A 24,156-nucleotide genomic window follows, 5' to 3' on the forward strand; every position below is an offset into this window, starting at 1 on the left:
ATCAATACAAACTACAATATCCACTATTATTAAGTAAGACTATGATATACAGAAGTACAAGAAACAAACAAAAACAGAGGATTTTTTAAAAAAATACAAAGCAACAATAACAACACAGGTATAAGCATAACAATTTCACTAAAAAGCATAAAAATTCACAATAATCAACCTTCACACAAACAATGAGAAAAGGATAGAGAGGAGAACCTTTTTTTTTTTTTTTTTTTTAACTAGTTAATATAGTGCAGAGAGTGATATTTATACACTTAGGTCAGGGGTTGGAACTTAGGTCTATAAGTATAGTGAGAGCTTTAGCAGGGGGTATGCAGAAAGAATTGAGGAAAAACTAAAGCAGGCAAGGGATAGGATAAACCGGAGACTAAAAGGGTAAAGTTTAGTATGAGAGTGATGGTGTAAAGGTCAAGTTGAGAAAGGGTTGAATGATGATATAGTAGAGATTAAAATAGAATGAAGATTACTCCCAATGTAAAATAAAGAAAAAATAAAATGGTAGTGGAGAGGGGAAAAAAAAAAAAAGAAACAAAAATTGCAAAATAGCATTAGTAATAGTGATGATAGAGATTGAAAAATGTAATAATTGAAAAGGTAAAATCAAGTAAGGAAAAAAGAAAAAAAATTCGTTTCTTAAGTAAAAGATGAAAAAAATGAAAATTAAATAAAAGATTAAAAGCTGAAAATAAAATAAAGAATGGTAAAATTAGCATAAAAATGACCAGTAGTGGTCATTCACTTCCTCTGTTATTGTATTTGGCACGCCTGATTCACAGAGCAGACAGACTTGCAGTTCCCAGCATTCCACTGCACCTCAGTTTTGTAAGGTAATCCTTAATTTTAAGTAAGCTATATCTTAGTTATTTGTGTCCATTTATTTTTGATTAATAAAAAGAAAAAAGAAAAAAAAGAAAAGAAAAAAAAGCAGTTTGTAATTCAATTCTTAGGTGTCAGTGTTTCCAGTCCTTTTGGTTGCTCTGGCCTTCTTTCTCTATGGCTCTAGCTGGCAGAGTGCCAACTGGCTCCCAGACTATCTCTAAAGCTCCGATCCCTTGTTTCCAGGAAGGCAATTTCCCCTTGCAATTTCCCCAGATAAGCCCAACTGTGCAGTCCTTCCCTAGTTTTCAGAAGCAAGTGGGTGAAGGGGGTCAGGCGCCAAGGTTTCCACATGATCCGCCCTTGTCGGGACAGCCGCGATTCTTAACAATCTGTCCCATGTTCCCTGGAGTTTTTTAAAAAGTCCCAGATTACGCCAAACCCAGCACTGGGTGTCCCAGGTAGAATTCTCGCTGCAGCCTTCTTTAGGCGCAGCTCAGTGCAGGCGGCAGCACTGCGCTGGTGGCTATAGGGGGGGGGGGGGGCCTTGCTGGAGCTCAGCGGCTACCGTCACTGCCTGCGCCGCGGGTCCCAGATCCCTCAAATTTTCCCCGCAAACTCTGACCTTTCCGTGGGTGACTGAAGAACTCCCTTGAAACCAAGTGTTTGCGCCGATTGGGCTGTCTCAGCTACTCGATGGTCTCCGCCGCTGTGGGTTTTTCCAGGCTTCAGAGAAGCTCTTCCTTTCCTGGTAAGATGGTGCAGCCTTCTCTCCAAGCCCGGAGCTCTGGGAGAGCCACGGCAGCGGCCGCAGTGCTGGCCGGTTGGTCAGGAAATCCTGTCCAGCAGACCTTTCCTTACCCTCCTTGAGATTTCCGCTGTCCCTCAGCTGCCAATCAACTTTCCCTGAGCGACTCAGACACTGCTTTTTTCTGTTCTGGGACCGGAGTCAGAACAAGTCAGTCTGTTCGGTCGCCATCTTCAAGCTCCGCCTCCGAAAGGCCACTTCTTATTTATACCTTACATCTTGTGCCTTATGACTGCCTTTGTGTCTTTCTCTGATCATGCCAGTCCTTCCTCTCCTGCATATTCCTTCTTCTAGCCTCTCAGTGTCTTTTCCCATTAGATGAAACTAGGGTCAAAGAATATTCTGTGCAGCATTGAGCACCATTTGGTGCTTCCCTGAGCAGTGGCCTCTTTATTTATGTATTTAGTATTAATTTTAAATACATTTTTATTGATTTTAGAGAGGAGGGGAGAGAGAAAGAGAAATAGAAACATCAGTGATGAGAGAGAATCATTGATAGACTGCCTTCTGCATGCCCCCTACTGGAGATTGAGTCTGCAATTTGACTGGGCATGTGCCCGGATGGGGAATCAAACCATGAACTCCTGGTTCATAGGTCGACACTCAACTACTGAGATACATGGGCAGCAGTAGCCTCTTTAAAGCCATAAGCCTAAGTTTGCAGGGTTTTTTTTTTTTATGTGTGTGTGTGTTTTTATGACCAATTTAGTCATATTGTCCACATAGCTGCCATTTACCTTTCCAAGCACATATTTCCACATACTCCCAGCTCTCACACTTTGGCAGACCTTTTAATAATAATGCACATCTAAATTTAATGCAGCACTTACTTGGAGTTATAGAAGCAGATGGAAAGCCAGCCTGAGAGTTTAAGAAATTTGATCACGATCCCTAGTGCATGGGCTCAGGACTCACCCAGATCCTCAAACTTCAAGTTTTCTTTCTCCCAGTCTAGGCTGTTTCTTATGTAGCAGAAAAACTGAGATTATAATGAGTAAGAAGAGGCAGGATCATGTGTCTGCAAAATGAAATTAAGCTCCAGATGCTCATCTCGTAAAATCAGCCCTGTCCAGGAGACAGTTTTCTGCAAGCTTGACCAGCCCAGGAAAATTGTTTAGGAGTCGTATGAAGTGCCTCCGTGAACAGGATGTCAGGAAGTGTCATTTCTCATTCAGGGCTGAGAAAAATAAACATTTACTTTCTTTGAGGTTTAGAGTTAGAAGAATTATTCCTGAGGAGGAATTGCTTCCCTCATCCTTGGAGTTATGATTGGTGTGGAAGACATGTTGGCCACTCTTTTGTCAGGTAGCTGGGCATCTCTGACTTATAAAGCAGAGCCATTCCTGTGGGTAAAGACCTATAACTGCTGCACACAGAGGCCCAATGAGGCCTGATGAAAGGCCACGTCCATGTTCACAGATGGCACCATGGGTCCGGAGCAGGGAGCTACGATAGACACAGTTCACTCACCTCTGCCCTCTGTCTTCCACCTGTACTATTAATTGCCTGGCTGCGGCCAGAGTGGCCCCATACTGCATGTACAGCTCTGGAGCTGTGTCATCACTGCCACTCCATCCAGCCCGCTGCATGGCAATGAGGAACACAGCTCCCTGCTCACTCCCTAAAATTCCCTGGTGGGCTTGGGCTTCCTCGGGAGTTTTCTGGAGAGCCCTAAGATGCTATCTGAAAGTGCTGGGGTTCCATGTAGCCAGCTTTGACCAATCGATGGCACGGAATGAGTAGACTTTCTTCCACCTCTTGACAGTCTGTTCTCTGATCAGGTGGTCTCTCTGATGGTGTCATAAACAATGAAGTAACTAAATACGCTTGCTACCCAGCGATAGCCAGGTAGTTTATACACATCCTCACCTCTGCTCTTCTTTTCTCTGTGCCTCACTCCTCATTCCCCCACATTCCCTAAAAAGGAGGCAGTCTTTGAGTTTTTGCTTTTAGGCTCTGTTTCTAGAAATCTGAGCTAAAGTAAGTACACAGCCGCACGCAACAAGTTCAGATACTAAAATAAATTGTTTAACCCCATTCATTTCAGTCCAGTCTGGCTTCCACAACTATTACACCACTGATGGTCTTCGTGTCACCAAATATTCTTCACCTTTGATTTTTAAGGAAACAACATGAACTGTCTAAACAGAAACTGGCCTCTTGTTCCTTTCCCAAGGAACATCTGCCTAAAAACTGTAACTGCAGGGCCTTGGAATGCTCTATCTTCTGAACATCTCTGTTTGTTATTCTATCGTTTTTAAACTTTCACGTCAAGCCAAAATTATCCTCAACCCCCCAGGAACTTCTATGCATTGGTTCAATCATGCCCTCTGGCGTTACTGCAAATAATTCTTTAGCTCTATGAAGTCAGTTAGCTATCCCGAGCCCTTCAAAACTTCTGGTCTCCAGAAAAATTATTCACAGTTTCTTCAACTATTCTTAATAGGTTATCTTTTGGAGGAGCCTCAGAATTATATTCTTGGTTCTCTTGTCACACAAAAAGTTTTCCAAGGCGTCAAAATGTGTGTGACTCAAAGCTGAAGTACTAAATAATGGGGCCTCGTGGGAGCAGTAGAAAAGAAAAATGACATCAAGACACTTCTTTCTGTGCTTGTTTTTTCTGGAAGGGTAAACTTCCTCTAATCTGTGGCATGTGTAAACTTATGTGTGGGTGGCAAGCTAGAGACAGGGAGTTCAGTGGACAGTGGACAAAAGCCTATTCTGTATCTTTGGTTTGGATTTGGGAGAGTAGGCTGAGTGTTCATAGTCTGTGATGTACATTCTTTCCATAAGCACATTTGCAGGGTGTGTGTGTGGAGAGAGAGAGAGAGAGAGAGAGAGAGAGAGAGAGAGAGAGAGAGAGAGAGAGAGAGAGAGAGAGAGAGAGAGAATGAGAATCTGGTCCTTAAGAAAGTAGTAATCACTTGAGTTCAATCTCAGATATTAATGTTCTTAGAAATCAGAGTTAGAAGCTGATATGAAGTGGGGAGAGAGTAAAGGCATGTGTTATTTAAAAATATTGTGACTTAATCTTGATGGTAGGGAAAAACCTTTCTGTCTTCTTCAGTAAGAAGATAAGAAAGAATGTACTTTTTATACAGAAGGAAGAAAAACTATTGAGTAATTTTCCCCTATACTTGGGGATGAGGGTGGGGGCCCATAGGGAGCAGCAGACACAGAATTCTGTGAGCTTGGATAACTGCTTGACACTCAATGCTTAGATCCCACAGATGGTCAGGAAAATTCTGCCCCATTTCAGCACGTTTAGAGACAGATCTCTGAGCCCCCATCCTGGTAAACACAGCAGAGGTAAAGGAACCCTCACTCTCAGCATGGAATGTTTCCTTGGTGTGCAGTCAGCAGGTCTGGTTTTTATTTAACTGCCTCCTGCCATCATAGCGTATTAGAAATAAAATTGCACCGACAGCCAGTATAGAAGCAACATACCTCCCAATCAATGAGACTTGTCAGTCTGGAGTTTTGCCTTTTGAATGAAGGTCTTAAATAGTTACAATGTAGGTTGCAACTGATAAAAATGGCAAGGGCCCGCTGACTAAATTTGATGGTGGAAAAGATAATGTAACCAAAAATATGAAGGAGAAGAGATATATTAAAAACCCTCCATAGTTTATATTCTGCCAGTCTTATAAGAAATTCTAAGTTTCCTGGAATTGGTATTAGATCCTTCTCTATGATTTCAATATGATTCATAGGACCATTGTCAAAGGTTTAGAAGTGTGGCCTGGTTTGACAAAGTAATTGTATCTCTCAGCTCTCCCCTACATTCCCAGCACTGGGATGGAAACTTTACTCTGGCCATCAGTTATCTATTTCATCTTCATACTGCTCTGTTAGGAAAATATTCACATGGAAACAAAATTTGCTTACCTGGCATTCATGATATTTGTCCAGGAAAGGTCATACCAGAGGTCAGGCCAAATCTGACCTTTATTTCCTAAGTCAACATGGGAATATACAGAAATTAAGGGAAGAGCTGTGGCCGATTGCAATTTGGCTCAAGTTTAACAAAATGTCCAAGGTGCAAGGATGCTCCAGTTAATATGTGAGTGACAGAGCTGTGCACTCCTACCTCTGACTTATGCCTGAATCTAATGTCCTAGCTCTTTCTTGGTCTCTTATCAACATAGGAACTGTGATGAGTTTATCATTGTGGTAACTGAAGAGGCCTGGTCTTTGTTAGTTTGTCTAGGCCAATCCTTCCTTCTCGGGCTCTCCTTCTCTTCCTTCTTCCTTGGCTTTATCTCTCTTTCTCAAAGGAAATCACACCCGAGAAGCTGTAGGAAAGTCTTGCTTTATGAAAAATAAACCCAACGCTTATAGTATAGCAGTTCCAGATTCAGGAGACGCATCTTAAGCTGAACAGAAAAGCCAGGAGAGGTCTCTCCACTGAAACATTGCCCTGGGCAGTCCTGTTTCTCCTTGTTCAAATATTCGCAACAACTAGGAGCTCACAATTTTGGCTGGTTTCACCATTCTATTATCAGACAACTCTGATGGTTAAGAAAGTGTCTCTGATGGTAGCAAAAATCAGCCTATATATATATATTACCATTGGGACTAATTTTTCCATTTGATGCCACACAGAAATAATCTGTTTTTAGTTCCACAAAGTAGAGAAATTATGTTAAAAGTTTTTCAGCAGCCAATCTTTTCCTATCATCTTTTCTACTTCTTTCCTACCTCTTACACACACACACACACACACACACACACACACACACCCCACTCAAATACTTATCTATTATTTTCTCTAAGTGAGTTAAATGTATTTTTCCTATGGCTTGATAAACCATGCATCATTATGATTGCTCGCTGCAAAAGCACTTGAATAAACTTTTTTCGTACAGCCAATTTAGTGAAGATGATGAGAGTGAGGAAAAGGGTTGGGAGGCCTGTGTATAGCATCCCAAGTTTTCCAGCTATTTGGTTTAGTTTAAGTCCCTCCACCCTTGGTCTAATCCACCCAACAGAGAAGTCACACCCAGATACATACAAGCTTCCCTGTTTGATCTTCCCCTGGCATGATTTTGCTTCCCAAGTTGGATTTTTATTCTTGGCAGTTGTTCTTTGTCTGTACAACAGTTGGGCTCAGTTCCCCTCTTCCTGTAGGTACCATGGTGATCTAGAGTGCCGACTTCTTTCTTCAGCTTCAGACTGCAAGATAGCATTCAGGTCTTAGGCATCGAGGCAGCAAAGAGCTGCTGGTCTCTTAGAGACAGAGGATGAGTGAATAAGGAAAGGGTGTCGATAAGGAAGAAAAAAAGTGCCCCATACTGGCTTTAGAGACTTATTTTAAGAGATGTTTGATCTCTGATCCTCCTATAATTAATTTTTTCCATAAAAAAGCAGTATCATGTCCTTAAAAAGTGCTTAATTGGAAAGTAGAAAACTGTTTATGAGACTTCCAATAAGTTTGCCTCTCTGGCCTTCTTTTCCTCATCTATTTACAGGTGCCTTGTAAAATCATTGCAGTGCTTAGGCTGTGAGATTCTATGTTTTAGCATGGGCAGATTGTGGGATAATAAGGTAAATTGGAAGAAAAGCCCCAGGACTGAAGCAGTTAAGTGGTAATTCCACATTAAAGAACACTTGTTGAATAGTAAACATTAAGTAGGTATTAGCTGTTAATCTTTAGTCAGGCTGGCTTCAATAATTGATATTTAAATTAACTAATCATACCACAGTTAATAATAAAATCACTGTATGTTAAACAAATACAACTTGGTTATTGAAAACATATGTTCCTTTAATTGCACTGTGAGGAATTCACATGTTTTCAATAGCCATCTGATCTTTATTTCATATAGAGCCCAGTGCATGTACTTCACCATGAAAAGTGGAGAGGCCATTTATGTCCACCCCAAATGATTATTTCAAAATACATGCATTGGGTTTGACTTTCCTACTGATCCACCTACCTAATGATCTATTTACCCATTGTGTAGGTGCTTTCAGTAAATGAGTTGTGCTTTTAACAGCCTGTCTTCCTAAGTTCTTACCATGTTGTACCTGAATTGGTCAAGTTGAACAGTGAGTACTACAACTGCCAATCAACTCACTTTGCCCACGTGATGCCAAGGGGTTTTACTGAATCTATTGACAGGAATGCAAACATTTCTATTTTTAAATGCCTCTCTGGGGTCATAAAATACACTGCCTTAAATGGGATGTTCCCGTTTCCATTCTGCTCTCACTCAAACAAAGTTGGCATGAAATATGAATGAGTCTTTATTACTTCATTTTACTCCATTTTCCCAAGTATTTGTCATTTGTACTTTTAGTATGAATATGTTGACAGTGTCTTTGCAGCCCTAGTTTATTTCAATGATTTGTGGTTATGCCCACTGCCTGTGGGGTAAAGGAAGGAAGAGAAGGGGGAAGGAATGAGTGACAAGAACAACACACATGTGTTAATGCATTTTAGTTCGTTTTCCTCTTATTTTGGGGGTGGATCCTGTTAGGGAAGGCTTCACATTTGCAAGAATCAGTTATCTTGTTGAAGTGCTATGCCAAGGCATATTTTAAAATCTGCTAATCATTGAAATTATATGAAGTGCATGAAATTAATATACACTTTATGTTGTGTTTAACATTAGCCATGGCATGCACTAGGAAAAAAATCCTATAAGGGGCTTTAGAGACTACCTAATCAGCACCTGCATTTTAAAGATGATCAATAACCCATTTTAAGGTTTGTCCCCAAATCACATAGCTAGTTAGTAGTAGAGTATGTAGCCACACCCAGGACAAATAATTCAATTCTTAAAGCACAACTTTATTTCTTCTTCTTTCTTTTAATCAGTAGAGTAGTTATAAACCCTGGCCTTCCTGTCCTGCTCCCAGATGAGCTGTGAGTACTTTTTTCTATCTTACAATTGTCTTATGTTCTATCCCATCCTTGAGATCAGCTACAGCTACAGCTATCTAGTTATGACAACTTGGAAAGAGACAAAGAGGTCAACAATGACCAAGGGTTTGTTCTTCCTGGTGACTTAATTCTGAATCTCTTTTCTCTTTCAAGAGGCCAGTCACATCCTCTGCTCCCTGATATTCCACTGTGGCCTGAATTTTTCATGAAAGTGGGCCTCACTCATTGAGTCTCTGAAGATGTAACACATAAGTTATCCCTGGACCTAATGTCATTGCTTAAACTTAGGCTGTTTGTACACATTAGGGATGAATCCTTTAGAACCATCCTGGCTGCAGCCTTGGGTCAAACTAGTCAGTAACAGTATTGACTTGGTGGCATGATTGCAATAATTGAGTCTTCTATGATTTATTTATAGATTTATCGTATGGCTGGGTAGATAATGCTGAAGTCAGAATCTGTGTTGAGCTTTTGAGTCAATTCGTAGTAAGGCATAATGACTGTGAGGGCATAACAGGACTTTCTCAGATAGAAAGGTTTCAACCATGGAAAGAGAAATGTAGAGAATCATGCTTAAATGGAATGAGGGGCATCATGAATTTTTGCCAAAAATACAACCTGGATATTTTCATATTTCTTGATGTACTATCACTTTATAGGAAAATTGAGAGCAAAGAAACGTGTTAACTCCATAGGTAAAATCCCTAATGTGGGACAGTCAGCCACTCAATTTGATTCCTTTAACAGATAACTTTTAAGGAAGAAAATAAATCTCTATTGATTTAAAGAGACAATCAATTACAATGCCTTTGACTTTATTGACTAAATCAAAACATCTGAAAATACAACAAAACCAAACTGAAGAAACTATGGGATGACCAGGGGAATATGAACTCTGACCAGCTATTTTATGATACTAAGGAATTAATGTTAATTTTAAACAGTGTGTGATACAGTGAGTAATAATCTCTCCATCCCAAAGATGTCCCTGCCCTAGTTTTTGGTACCTGTGAAGGATTATCTTAGACTCTCTGGGTAAACCCTTAATGTACAGGTCCTCCTTCTATTTTCTTAGAAGAAGGAGGCAAGGAAATCAATGAAGAAAAGACGATGTTACTGAGGTAGAGAGAGGAATGATACAGCCGGCAGCCAAGAAATGCCATTAGCTTTTAGGAGCTAGAGAAAAATAGATCCTCACATGGAACCTCAAAACAGAACTAGCCCTGATGACACCTTAATTTTAGCCCCAATAAGACTCATTTCCAACTTGTGACCTTCAGAACTATAAGAGAATACATTGGTTGTTTTAAGCCACTGACTTTGTGGTAATTTATTACAGCAGCAATGGGAAGCTAATAGAATGTAGTAAGTGTGTTGTGATTCTGTTTTACTTATAAATATTTTTATCTTTTACAATTTCATAGTACAATCTTTACAGAAGAGTAAAACAATGCTACAAAATAATGGAGTGGGTATGGTGAAAATAAAGTGTGTGTGGGGAGTACTGATAAAGCAAAATTGAACTTGAGTTGTTAACTTTGAAGATGGATAGTGGGTACATGAGCGATTGTTTTCTCTTTTCTTTGCTCTTATATGTATCTCTAGTTCTAAAATTAAATAAAAGAAAGAGGGGTTATGAAGATTTCTTTTCATACTTAACAATTCTTCCCAGTGCTGAATTGCCTAGAATGGTTGTCTTTGTCTTCTCTTATTCTATCACTTTCCCCATTCTCATTATTCCTAACAAATAATGAAGAGGGAGTTCTGTTAGACCTTCTAATGACCTCTAAGAGCAAATGGAGGAGAAGGGCTCATAGTTGCTTTAAGAGTCAGTTCTTATTTGGAAATGTCAGCCTAGAACTCAGTGGTTCTGGTGGTTCTTTAATGTTAATATTTTTTCCATATATATATATATATATATATATATATATATATATATATATATATATATATATGCATGCCCCGGCCAGCGGAACAGCAACATGGGAGCGAGGAGACACCTGGAAGGGAGTGAGGGAGGACAGGAGACTCGGAAAAATGGAGGCAAGACAGGGTTCTGATCAAGCCTCAAATTTTATTTGTTGCAGCCACAATATATGTACACAGGTTGTAGGGGGAAGTTGCCACGGAGACATTCCAGGGCGGGGAGGGTTGTGTATCAGCAGGATGTGTCTGCAGGGGAGGATACAGCAGAGATTCTCCGGGGCAGGGCGAGTTATCACAACAGGTGTGCCTTGCTCAATGGCCAGATATGCTGCTAGGCATTTAGATTGTTTCTAGTTAACTGCCACACGCAGCTTGTCACATGAGTTCTGGTAAGTCAGAAACTCAGTGTCTAAGATGGAGGTGTCTTTTAAGATGTAGTCACTAATTCTTTTTCAGTCCCGACATATATATGTATTTCATAGAGGAAGGGAGAGGAGAAGAGAGATAGAAACATCAATGATAAGAGAGAATCATTGATAGGCTGCCTCCTGCACACCCCCTACTGGGGATCAAGCCTGCAACCTGGGTATGTGCCCTTGACCAGAATCAAACTTGGAACCCTTCAGTCTGCAGGCCGACACTCTATCCACTGAGGCAAAACAGGTAGGGCTGGTTTCTCTTTTTAGATAAAACTGTACTAAAGAGGAAAGATAGAGAAAACCATTCTCTGTTATCTACTGTGTATTTATTTAATTTGGTATTTTAGGGGAAAACATACCATTTCCTTTGTTTCTCCTAGATAAGATTTTTTAAGCATATCATCAGAGCAATGTCACATCTACACTTCTCCCTTTTACATAGATATATACTACATAGATACAGAATTACTGCACAGATTTTGTTTTTTGGTATAGTTTTCAAGACCACAATCCTGTATTGAAACCAGAAATTCTGAAACAATAGGGAATGCTTCTTGGTTTTTTGTTTGTTTGTTTGTCTTTATTTGTTTTGTTTTTTTAAGAAAAGAGATGGCATTGTCATATTTTGTTTTAGAAAGAGAATTTGATAACGGTGAAAGATGAGTGATCATGGAGAGAAAAAATAGAATATCCAATTAAGGGAGTTTATAGTAATGGAAGTCAGAAATGATGCACAACTGAAGTAAGGAAGTGTAATTAGTTGAAAAAGAGAAAGTGAGTTTGAAAAAGATTTTTGAGATAGAAAAAATAGATTTTGGTACTTTATATAATGTGAGGAATTGATTAATGAAAGATGTATAAGCCAAGATAACAAATAAAAGACAGAGATGCCCCTTCTTCCCTGTCCCAACATCACCACCCTTCCAAATGTATAGAGTATTCCTTTTGAGAGGTTTTCATTCCTCTTTCTCCAGTAAGGCGATGAGTAGGACAAGATTTCCATGGTCTTATGCAGTCTATAATAATAAAAGTGTAGTATGCTAATTAGACCAGGCATCCTTCCTGAAGACCTTCTGGACGAAGCTGGGGCTGTGAGGGAAGCCCGGGTCCTGTGTACCAAAGGGAAGCCGATGCCAGTGGCCAGGGGAAGGGAGGCCTACTCTTGCGTGAATTTCATGCATCGGGCCTCTAGTTTATATATAAAGAAGGGGAAGACAATTAGAGAGGTTCCTGTGAAGAAATAAAGGGTGTGAAGGTATTGCCTCCCCACCAGGTGGCTGGATCCTTTATTCCTCTTATTTCCCTCACAGTGATGACTCCGGATATATGCCATTCTCCTCATGTTTATTCCTATCAGTGCACTCTCAATGGCACCTTCCTAATGAGTGAGTCTCTGGCTGACATGGCAGATTGCCTGCAGCTCTGTATTTCCTGGACATGGACATGGCTTTGACTATGGTCCCTGCCATTGGGGACCATACCCTTTTTCATGAGGAAACAAAATTGTCTGGGTCTTTTCTATTTCCTAAAAAATTACTATTCTGTGCATAAAGATTTAGAACAAAAACACGTGTATCTTATTCCTATATTCTCATAGCCAAAGAATGTCTCTAAGCAGGCAGCAACAATTTTTTTCTTTTTTACTGTCAAATATCATACCTAAGTTTTCCTTAGTTTATAGTAGCCAGAACATCCTGTTAGGAGGCAATGCTAAACTTTACATGCGTAAGTATGAGTGCACTGTATGAGCATTCCAGCAGAAGCTTGTGTATTGTAAGCATTTTCATAAAAATGAAAGCTGTCATGAAAGCATGATGATACTTAAGATAATAATTGTCTGTCCTTCCCAATGATGAAGAATTCCAATAAATGATTTTGGTAAAACTGAATCTTAACATAGGCTTTTTCTTTTGGAGGAAAAAAAATACTAATGCCATCACTATTCATGCAAAAAAAAAAAATGATAGAATGCCTGTGTTGTGGTAATGACTCATCATAGCTCGATAGATAGCTTTGGAGTGAATGGAAGGCAGGAAAAGGCTGTATGGTCATATCTTGAACCATTCCTTTTGATACTGGAAAATAACACAGTGTAACATTTTGTTATCATTAGCTGTCGGGCTATTCTAGTTACTAGTCAGAACGTGTGTTGACCAGTTTGCTAAATATAGCATTATGTTCTTTCCACATGTGTTAGAGAAGGAAAAGTAGAGTAGGTAACAGTATTTGTTGGATTACTTAGTCACCAATTTCTCTGCTATGAGTGAAACTTATTTAAAACCTTCCCGGAATGCCCTGGCCTCACTTTGGAGGATTCCCAGGGGGCTTTGGAGACCCTTTTAACCACAGAAAATTCTTTAGTAAAACACCATGAAACCAGCTTGTTTTAAACCCCAGCAGCTTATTTAGCGATGCTCCTCAGTTTCTTCACAAAGAGCCCCAGAAACCTCTTCCTGGGAATGGCTTTCGCTGCAAAGGCAGGCCTGGCTCAGCATGTTTGTCATTGGAGGCTTCGAGCACGGGTGCTGGTGGGCAGCCAGAAGAACACCCTCAGCATTTTGTGTTGGTAACCACAAAGCAGCCCGTCTTTGTCTTTGCCATCTGACCCATCCCTAGATTATTTCTTCTAATATAAATGATGACCTTGACATTTTTTAAAGTGACACACTTTCCCCCATTCTAGTCCTCAAATTCCATGAGTATAGACAGTATGTGCAGTGGTCGGCAAACCTTGGCTCGTGAGCCACATGCGGCTCTTTGGTCCCTTGAGTGTTCTAACACCACTTCTTCAAAATAAATTCGCCTTGGCCAAAAACCGACTTCTGCGCATGGGCCATGAAGTTTCAATTGCACTGTAGGTGCTAGCCCGCATGTGGTGTTTTGTGGAAGAGCCACACTCAAGGGGCCAAAGAGCCCAATGTGGCTCACGAGCCAAGGTTTGCCGACCACTGGGTGATTTAATATAGTCATAGCTAATTGCTGTTGTCTATTTTCTGCACCCAACTATTAACACTGTTTTGACTTCTATTGATATCATTAAATAACTGAATTAATCAGTTACCCAAATGTTAAAATTATTCAGCTTCTGCCTATTGATTATTAAAGTCCAGTTAAGTTGTTTTGTGTTGTTTACTTCTTTCCTATAATTAAGTCTTTGGTTCATTCGTTAGCATAAGATTCATATCCATTAACTTGTATCAAAATGTGAGTGAGCTCCCAGTTAAATGAAAGCGAAATTCAAGAATATAGAAACATCTGGGACCTGGCCTCTCCTTTTGGGGTTACTTTGAAAGTTTGATACTTGAGGAAAATCACCGCTCTTATTGTATAATAATTGATACTAAATTTTAGGTAATATGTAATCAGCTTTTGTTCTTTGACAAATATCATTACAGTCAATTTTAGAAAAAAAATGTAGATTATTATATTTTACTATATGTCATCATACCTAACAGTAATTCCAAGCATAGAGCCCTCCATCTCTATAATGTTGATAATAGTCAGAATTCTTTGGCTAGTCACTATGTGCCAGGCACACTCGCAAGCTGCTAAAATTTATTAGCCTCCAAAATTCTCATTGTAATGCTATCAGGTAGGTTCTATTGTTATTTTCATTTTAGAGATGAAAAGTCTTAGAAAATTAAACAACTTAATCCAGTTTACATCACTAGATGGAGGTATATTTGGTGCTAAAACCTGTGCTTGTCACCACCACATTTTACTGCCTAATCATGTAAATAGAAAGTCATGTCACAGTAGGATGAACCTGTGACACCTGTTCCCCCCTGCCCCCCCTCCCCCCCACTGCTTGCTAACTGCTCACTGCTAACTATTCTTCAGAGGACTCAATGAGTTTATGAGATTTTTGGTGCTGATGATCAAGGGCTCAGGGTCTTAGAGTCAACCAGCCATGTTCTATACCTCCCACTGTTAAGTATGATTTTTAAAACAATTATTATTGAATTCTTGACCACTGGCTTCTCTTCACGAAGCTGGTGATGGAGAACACAGCTATAGTTTTGAAGGCAAGGCTAGATTTATGCCATAGCCTCATGGTATTTGAAGTGAGCACCAAGTGGCACACTATGTTACTTCTAACCCAACATAGTCTATTTCAAACTTACCTGAACTACTGGTGCCAAGAAATTAGCTGGCCATTGTAACCTACATTTTCATGTGCACATTTAATACTCTCAACATCTCTATCCTCACTTTAAAGAAGAGGGAATTGAGACTGAGTATAAAATGACTTGCTCATGACCAGACCTAGACTATGGTTGATATGAGATAATAGTTCAAAGTCTAGTCCTCTTCTCAGTTCACCATGCTGCTTCCCAAGACACTAATACACACGTATACCCTCACCTGAAACCGAATCTGAACACTGCACACCTATTGTTTTGAAAGTTATTAACCTCTCTGAATATTCAACATTTTGCTAATTTTGAAAATATATTTTATTGATTTTTTACAGAGAGGAAGGGAGAGAGATAGTTAGAAACATTGATCAGCTGCCTCTTGCAGCCCTCTCCCCCCCCCCCCCCCCCGGGGATGTGCCCACAACCAAGGTACAATCCCTTGACTGGAATTGAACCTGGGACCTTTCAGTCCGCAGGTTGACACTCTATCCACTGAGCCAAACCGGTTTCGGTAACATTTTGCTGATTTTTATTAGGTCTTAAAGAAAATCGATGTTTGCTCTTTCTCTTTGAGAATAAAATACTTAACAGAGTAGTGCTTTCAGAATTTTCAGTGTCACGGGGCCTTAAAAGTTAAAAACAACAACAACAACAAACCTTAGCAGTTTTATGGTGCTCACAACATTCAATAAAGGAAACGCGTCTACCATTTCCCCTCAAGGAATAACAGACTTCGTTAATGCTTTCTATACAATGATTGTAGAACTGGCTTGAGCTCTGCTCTGCTGCATACTTTGGATATTTGTGAGTCAGTGGGATTTGTTTTCTATTAAACTGCCTATCCACAAGGGAGGAGTGAGAAACAAAGAACCCCTTCCCCCCCCCCCCCCAACACACACACACACACACACACACACACACACACACACACACACTCACTTTCCCTTTGCTGGTCTGACCAGTTTAAAATGAATAGGAGCCCAGAGAGATTTCTCACTTTCCACTTCCCACTATCAAAGTAGGCAGTGGATCCAGGGGCATGTTTGGAAATGGCAGCTGTGTGGTGCCTGCAGGGCAGCTGAGTGGGAACTGTGAAAAGAAACCCCACCTGGGGAGACCCACAAGTGTCCCATTTCATCCTGAATTCAGACGGGGCTGTTCAAGGTCATACACAGAAGGTGAACCAGTGACCTACAATTTGATTCCTTCAGTTTGGAGGTTCAGACTTTGAAAGACTTTGCATTCTCTGCTCTCTTGTTCTGCCTGAACTTCCCCAGGCATCTCCCCTCTGATTTCACACAACACCCAACCCATTGAGCTGTGAGCCTGGCTTCAGTTTCAGGAGCCTCAGGGTGCCAAGGTGAACATGTCTTCCCTGGAGATTATTGTCTGCCTTTCTGATTAACATCTCCACTCAATTCAATGGAATTTGCATTTTTTTTTATCACTAGAAATATCTTTAATCATTCCCAGCTTTATGCTTACATGGCAATTGGAGAGTATGCTATTTTGTTAAAGTGATGATATTAATGAGATGAATAAACTAGGTAGGGAAGAACTTTTTGGAAAGAATTGTTAACAATAAAACTATTTTCTCCTTTATTAAAACATTGCTGGCTGAAAGAACACAGGCAAGGGAAAGAAATGCAATAAAAAACTATAAGCAGAGAAAAACCAACTCTGTGCTAACCTTACCCTGAATCACTGCAGAGATGAATGAACACCAGCACTGATCTCTGCTATATGACATACCAAACTCGTCCAAGCCAGCACACTCTTTCAACCTTGGTCCTGACTGGTAGTGTGTTTCTTTTGTTCTTTAAATCTCACTTTCTTAACCTGGTATTGTGTACAACATTCTATTAACTTTTAAATTCTCTTTGAATGAGGTGAGATTAGAAATAAAAGCATGAACTGTATATGTGTATATATGCATACAAATTATAAATTATATATTTATCTTATCTAATAAAAGAGTAATATGCAAATTGACCATACCTCTGCTATACCCACCAGCCAATCAGAGCGAATATGAAATTAACACCAACCAAGATGGCTACAGCCACAGAGAGAAGAAGGGAGGCTTGGGTTTCCCAGGCAATGGAAGAAGCCAAGCTCTCTGCCTGCCCTAGCCAGTCTAGGCCTCCACTCCAGGCTATAAAGTTTAATTATAGAAGGTAAATAAAAAACAGCTGCCACCATGGAGCAAGCAGGAGGCGTGGCCTCGCTCTAGGCTACAAAGTTTCAATTTTAGAAGGTAAATAAATTCCAGATACCAGGGCCTCCACTTTGGTAGCCTGCAAACCACCACAGGACCCTCACCCAGGCGGCCCCATGGCCCAAGGGAACCCCCACCATGATCTGGGACACCCTTTAGGGCAAACCAGCTGGCCCCCACCTGTGTACCAGGCCTCTATCCTATCTAATAAAAGAGTAATATGCAGATTGACCATCACTCCAACACACAAGATCAAGATAGCTGCCCCAATGTGGTCAAAGATCCTGGCCCTATGTAGACACAAGATGGCCACCACAAGATGGCCAGCAAGGGAGGGCAGTTGGGTGGAACCAGGCCTGAAAGGGAGGGCAGTTGTGGGTGATCAGGCCTGCAAAGATGGGCAGTTGGGAGGCACCAGGCCTGCAAGGGAGGGCAGTTGAAGTGATCAACCCTGCAGGGAAGGGCAGATAGAGGTGACCAGGCTGGTAGAGGAGAGAAGTTGGGGGCAAACAGGCTGGCATGGGAGCAGTTAGACATCAATCAGGCTGGCATGGGAGTGGTTAGGGGGTGATCAGGCTGGCTGGCAGAAGCAGTTAGGGGCATTCAGGAAAGCAGGCAGATGAGCAGTTGGGATTGTGAGAGGGATGTCTGACTGCCCATTTAGGCTTGATCCTATCTGGCCTAAACAGGCAGTCGGACATCCCTTGAGGGGTCCCAGATTGGAGAGGGTACAGGCTGGGCTGAGGAACACCACCCCCAGCGCCCACTCCTGTGCATGAATTTTGTGCACTGGGCCTCTAGTATAAACATAAAACTAAAGAACAAATTAGTAACAGTTTTTCCACCCACCGGCAATGTGCCTTTCCTATCTCTGAGTTATAATACTGCAATTTTTCTCTACCTGCCCATAATTTAGAGCACGCAGGAAGATTTCAAATATATATTTTCACAGCCTAGACCTACTAAGCAGAATACAGATATATGTGGATTCAATGTGCATAGGGGTAGAAATGTGAGGTTGATACATGTTGAGTGTTTATTTGCTCTTGTCATTTATTTATGGATTAAATCACACATGAATGCACAAATTCAAGGGATACAGAGACAAAGTAAACACAGTTCTTCTTCTTAAAGAGCTCATTACTTTATGACTCTATTGAGTCTTCAGAACACATAGCCAAAAGATTGCCAATTGAACCTGTAAGAAAAATTCTTAAGCTCATACCCTTGAAGGAATTCCTCCATAGTTGATGAACATGATGTAGAATATCATCATGGTTAATCACCATGGTTAATGCACTTGCGATATTGCATGGTCCATGTTCTATGAGTTCATGTATAATGAGAACAGCACACTTGAATCATCTCCATATTTCTCATTAATGCAGAAAAATTAATTCTTATTAAATGTACAAATTGTAGGTATAAAAAATCCATACTATAATTTTCCCCCTAAGTCTTCATCTCTTTCTGGAAGGAGTCATTTTATATAACTGTTGATACATTAGTCCATACTATTCCATGATAAAATTAAGTTGTTTCTTCTGAAAAAAAAAAAAAAAAAAGTCTATACCATTGTTCTTCACCATATTTATAACTTTGCATTTTGTGTAAGTGGAGTGGCAGGTAACTCAGAAGATGTATTTAAACATATAAAGTAAATATAAACTCAATTCAGAAATAAAGATAAGTGCTGAAACTGGTTTGGCTCGGTGGATAGAGCATCAGCCTGTGGACTGAGGGGTCCCGGATTCGATTTCAGTCTCGGGCATGTAACGGTTTTGGGCACATCCCCAGTGTGTGTGTGTGGAGAAAGGGAGGGGGCGGGGGAGGATGCAGGAGGCAGCTGATCAATGTTTCTCTCTCACTGATGTTTCTAACTCTTTATCCCTCTCTCTTCCTCTCTGTAAAAAATCAATAAAATATTTTAAAAAAGAAATGAAGATGAGTGATTCATTGCAGTGTATGGCATGAAATGACTTAAATTTTTTGAAGTGACTTTATTAGTTCTTCAAAATCAGTGAAAATTGGTTAATGAAATTATATAGGTGTCAAATGTATAATTGTATAATATACCACCTGAATATTATATTGTTTGTTCACCACCTAAAGTCAAGTCTCCTTCCACCACGATGGATTCTCTCTAGATCCTATTCTATTGTACTATCAGGCTGCCACCATGTTATATTGGTCAAGCCACATGTGATTATAATAAAATCAAATTGTAACAATAATAATAACATTACAATAGAAAAAATGTATTGAGTATGCATAATGTGCCAGGCTTGATGCTATCTGCTTTATATGTATTATCATTTAATTGTTAAAACAACCTGTGAACCCTTAAAAAAAAAAACACCTACTAAGAAGGGCTCCTGGTGGCTAACTGGCTAAAAATTAAAAAAAAAAATACTTACTGTGCTAATATATTTAGTTAACTTGTTTGGAGTTGTTATACTGTGTTAAAACTTAATTATCTATAGAATATAGATGTAAGCCCTTTCTTTGAATTCTAAATTCACTTTAAGTCCCATTCCTAATCATTGTCTTTTTCAATCCCATTCCTAATTTAACCAAACTTTTAAAATGACACACAAAGGTACTACTGAGTTATGGCTTGCATCTCAAGAGTAGAATTCTAATTTTCTTCAATCCCCTGCTGTCAAAGTCATTTGTTATCTCCTATGTCTTGTTCTATCATTGTTAAAGTATCTGTGGTCTGAGCCTCTTTTCTAATCTTTACCACTTCTGTTTTCTAATGCATATTATTTCTATCTTTCTTCTTAACTTCCTCTCCCCATTTCCCAATGTTGCCCTGCCTACTTTCAGGGTCCCTTCTACTTTTTGTAGCAAACACCTGTTATTAGCAATTTAGTAATCTCTTCTTTTTTTATTCATGGTTAGTACAATGAGAAATAACATTGTCTTATTTTTTCTGAATGTTGTGTGTGTTATCACCCCAAGTTAGGTCATCTTCCATCATGATGTTTTTGCTCATGAACTACTTTTGTCATAAGATCTTATCAGTGGTTTTAATTAAAAATTGTTTAAAAACCTCACAACTTGTTGAGGTTTCCAGAAATCAGAGTGAGGTATTATATGCAATTAAGATAATGATATCAAATAATGTATTTAAATTCTCATTAATGTTCATACTGTGGAAAACGTTACTTGACTTCCATATGACAAAGTGTATTCTTTCTCATTGGGTTTTCTAATACCCAGTTGAGGCATTGAGGCATTCTAGAGAGATAATTTCTTTCCTTATACCTTATCTCTCTCCCTCTCTCTCTCTAATTCACACACACAACACAAAACACACACACAAAACACACACACACACACACACACACACACACACACACACACACCACATGGATTTGGAGACATAGAAACAGATAGAATGAAAAGAAAAAAATAATAGTTGGGAAGCTATCTCTCAAGAAGCAAAGGAGAGATTAATCAGGTGCATTACTCAATTATAAATTATTTCACACCAAAACATCTTTTAGGAAGATCATAATTCATTTCTAAATCTCCTCACCCATTGTGTATAACTGCAGGCTGCCCCATCTGCTTTTGTATTAATTATTTTCACATGTCTTCTTGGTTTCTTACTGTTTATATCACTACTTTCTTTGCTTTCATGATTCTCTGGAGATTTCCATTATGATATTTGGTTCCATAATTATTCTACAATGAGCTAGTAAGCTATGAGATATATGTATATGTTGATGAACTGGGTATGATGGATTCTTTTTAAGGTTTTGTATTCTTTTTTTTAATGGGACAATGAGTGATTTTTATTTGAATGTAATTAAATCCCTGGGTTTCCAAAGTCTCATTTCCCTTCATTCAGTCATGGAGAAAGTATAGCTTGGCTTTTAGTTAAAGCTAGAAGCAAAGCCCTCAGTGTCCAGAGTTTCCTTTCCACATTGAAGTTGGGTCCAGTACAGCATCAGGTTAGTTAGAGTCCATTCGTCCATTGTGTCTGAGGTGTACATGCCTATGGGTCACACAGGAGAATGTCAGGAGATCAAGAGTGAGCCATGAGCCAAGCATGCCAAGAGGAACCTGGAGAGCCCAAGAACTGTATCTGTTTTGTCTTTAAAACTGCTACCATTCTTTCGAAGGCTCTTTTTACTACTTCTCAGACATCTAGGAGTGGAGATGGTTGGGCAGGGAAGAGAGGGACATCTGTGATACTTTCCACAATAAGGATACTTTTTTAAAAATTAAAAATAAAATAAAAAATTTTATATATCGAAGCTATTTTGAAAGGCCATTAGGACCAAAGGTAAATAGAAAGTTTATACTATGAAATGGCATGGGGATACTTAGTAAAAACAAAACAACACTAATTAGTAGAGAGAATGCCAGGTGGATCACTGTCTATTCAGCATTGTCTCTGCTTGTGTAAAACCATTAGCATTTATTGTATATATAGTCAGTCAAGACTCTTTACAATAGCTTAAAATAAATGCCCAGGCCAGTTAGAAGCATAGTCTCCTGAAAAAGAATAAGATAATCAAGAGAAAAAGTCTAAAAGAAGAGACTTATACATGCCCTCATTCCCCAGTGTCTTGCGTTCATTGGTTATGCTTATATGCATTCATACACATCCTTCGGTTAATCTCTTACCTCCCTCCTCCCCCAACCTTCCCGCTGGGAAGTGGGGTGGAGAGGCAATGGGGAAATATGGACACATGTAATACCTTAATTAATAAAAAAAATCAAAAAACACAAAAAAGAGACTTATAATCCTCTAAATTAAAAAAATATTTGACCATATTGGTTATTTAATACCATTCTTTTGACTTGATATAGCTATTTGGAAAGTATTTCTCTATTAAAACTTTAATCTAATAAATCATATTCCCATAATCATGGTTTGGGGGAAACAGCAAAATAAATAATTCTACTTACCTTTGCTTTGTTGTAAAATCAATGTTTTCCAAACATGGCATCAGTATCACCTGAGATGATATTAAAAATACAGATTTCCAGGATGTAACCTACCATACTAATTCTGAACCTTCAGGTGGGACCTGAAAATATCTATTTTAACTTGTTGCCAGAGAGATTTCTTATAAAATCATCTAAACACCAACCCTAAGGGTTCAGGAATTACAGGAATTAATGAATTGATCCTTAAGAAGATGTACTGAAATGTTGGAAAGAAAAATCAGAATGTCTTTTTTGTCCATATACTACTACCTCACACTTCCATATCTCTCTCTCTCTCTCTCTCTCTCTCTCTCTCTCTCTCTCTCTCTCTCACACACACACACACACACACACACACACACACACACACACACACACCCCATACAGGATACATAAATATGTGTGATAGCAGTGTGTGCCTGAGGGGACAGAAACTGACCTAAACTGGAATACTCATGTCTGATTAACTCCAATTATAGAAATAGCTGTATATAAATATCCTGTCCCAAGTGTGTTTGACTGGCCAAAGCTTGGCTTACTTTCCCAGTTGAAGTCCTCAAAGGACACTGTGATTGGGTGTTTGCTTTGCTTTCAGAGTCCCTGGACTTTGGGCTACATTAGGGTCCTTCTGTCCTAGGGACATTTCCAGGGCATGACTCCTCTAAAAGCATGTTAGTCCCCTCTGTTGCTTACATCCCATCTCATTATTTTAGGACCAGTCCTGCGTCCTGGACTGAAAGCAGCCCCTCCACTTAGCCACATAGTGCCTGCTGTAGACCTCCCAGAAAGGACTCTGTATTAACACTTTGGCGTGACTGCCGGGAACAGTGGGAGTGATTTCAACTTTTTAATCAGCTCAGTTATCTGGTTCTTTTTTCCAAAGCAGATTAAAAAAAATTGACTGCTATTTTGATTTTATATTTGATTTGGTATAAATAAGAGAGGAAGGTGAACAGGAGAGCAGTAAGCTGCAGTTAGCTTGGAGATTCTCCCCTCTTTGGTTTTCATTGGTCAAGCACATGTTTCAAAAAGTGTTTATGGGCCTTCCTCCTGGTTTGGAGCTATCACTGTGCGTTGTCTTTCCCTCCCATTCAGGTACTATTCCAAACCTCACTGGATTTTTTGTCTCCCGTGTAGTTGTTCACTACTGAAGAGAAGGGTTAGAAAAACATCCCAAATAGAAATATGTAGTTCAAAATCACTTTTGCATTTGCTTGATGCAAACATTTAGTAGCAGCTTTATTTAACTCACATGATTGAGAAAGGAATCCTATAAAATAGGCAAAGAAGCATGTTGCCTGGGCAAAGGGCTGCTCCAAGTCAAGCAAGCTGCTGTCTACAGACCAAAGGACAGACTGGCTCACAGCTGCCCTTCTGGCACTCGAAGGGGACTAGATCATTTCTCATAGTTGAGGGCAGACCATTAGCTGGGCTCTTACGGCTGGCCATGTCACTTTGGACGAATCGGATCTCACCCCTGACTTCTCATTTTAAACATATGGAAATATTTTAAATTAGCCGTGCAGTCAGTTTTAGGCCCTCTACTACAAAAGTAACTTTTGTATTCAGTATTTATATATTCTATATACAGACTTATACCCTAATTTATAGAAGTGACAGCTATTATGCTATAGTTTATCAAGGAGCTGAAGCTAAGACACCAGCTCTGGGTTCTACTCATATCCTCTCATAACTTAAAACTGTGGGAAACTTTAATCTTCATAATAGCTACAATATAACAGCAAATATAACTAATATAAAAATAACTAATATAACAACAAAATTTAAGTCTGTGGTACCTGAAGATTGCTCTATAGTCAATATTTTAAAGCTGTTTCTAAATGTTTCTAGCTTTTGAGATGAAAAAGTAAGTATTTAGTTGTATATATGAGATGTTTGTTGACACATAAATGGAAAAAAACAAAACATGTCCTAATATTCCAAATTTACTTTAAAAATTAAATTATATTGAAGCTGTATGT

The 24,156-nt window shown here is 39.4% G+C and overlaps 1 pseudogene across 1 annotated transcript in view; it reads right to left on the bottom strand.

Moving 5' to 3' along the window:
• LOC311619154 (D-3-phosphoglycerate dehydrogenase-like) overlaps positions 1–1,474 on the bottom strand; it is a 58,281-nt pseudogene extending 56,807 nt beyond the window's left edge. Inside the window, exon 1 of the transcript in view lies at positions 1,454–1,474. The product of the transcript in view is annotated as a D-3-phosphoglycerate dehydrogenase-like (transcript). The remainder of the gene's footprint in view (positions 1–1,453) is intronic.
• Positions 1,475–24,156: the final 22,682 nt, after the last annotated feature.

The sequence above is a fragment of the Pipistrellus hanaki genome (genome assembly GCF_964339955.1).
Source record: "Pipistrellus hanaki genome assembly, chromosome: 1".
Classification (NCBI taxonomy): Eukaryota; Metazoa; Chordata; class Mammalia; order Chiroptera; family Vespertilionidae; genus Pipistrellus; species Pipistrellus hanaki.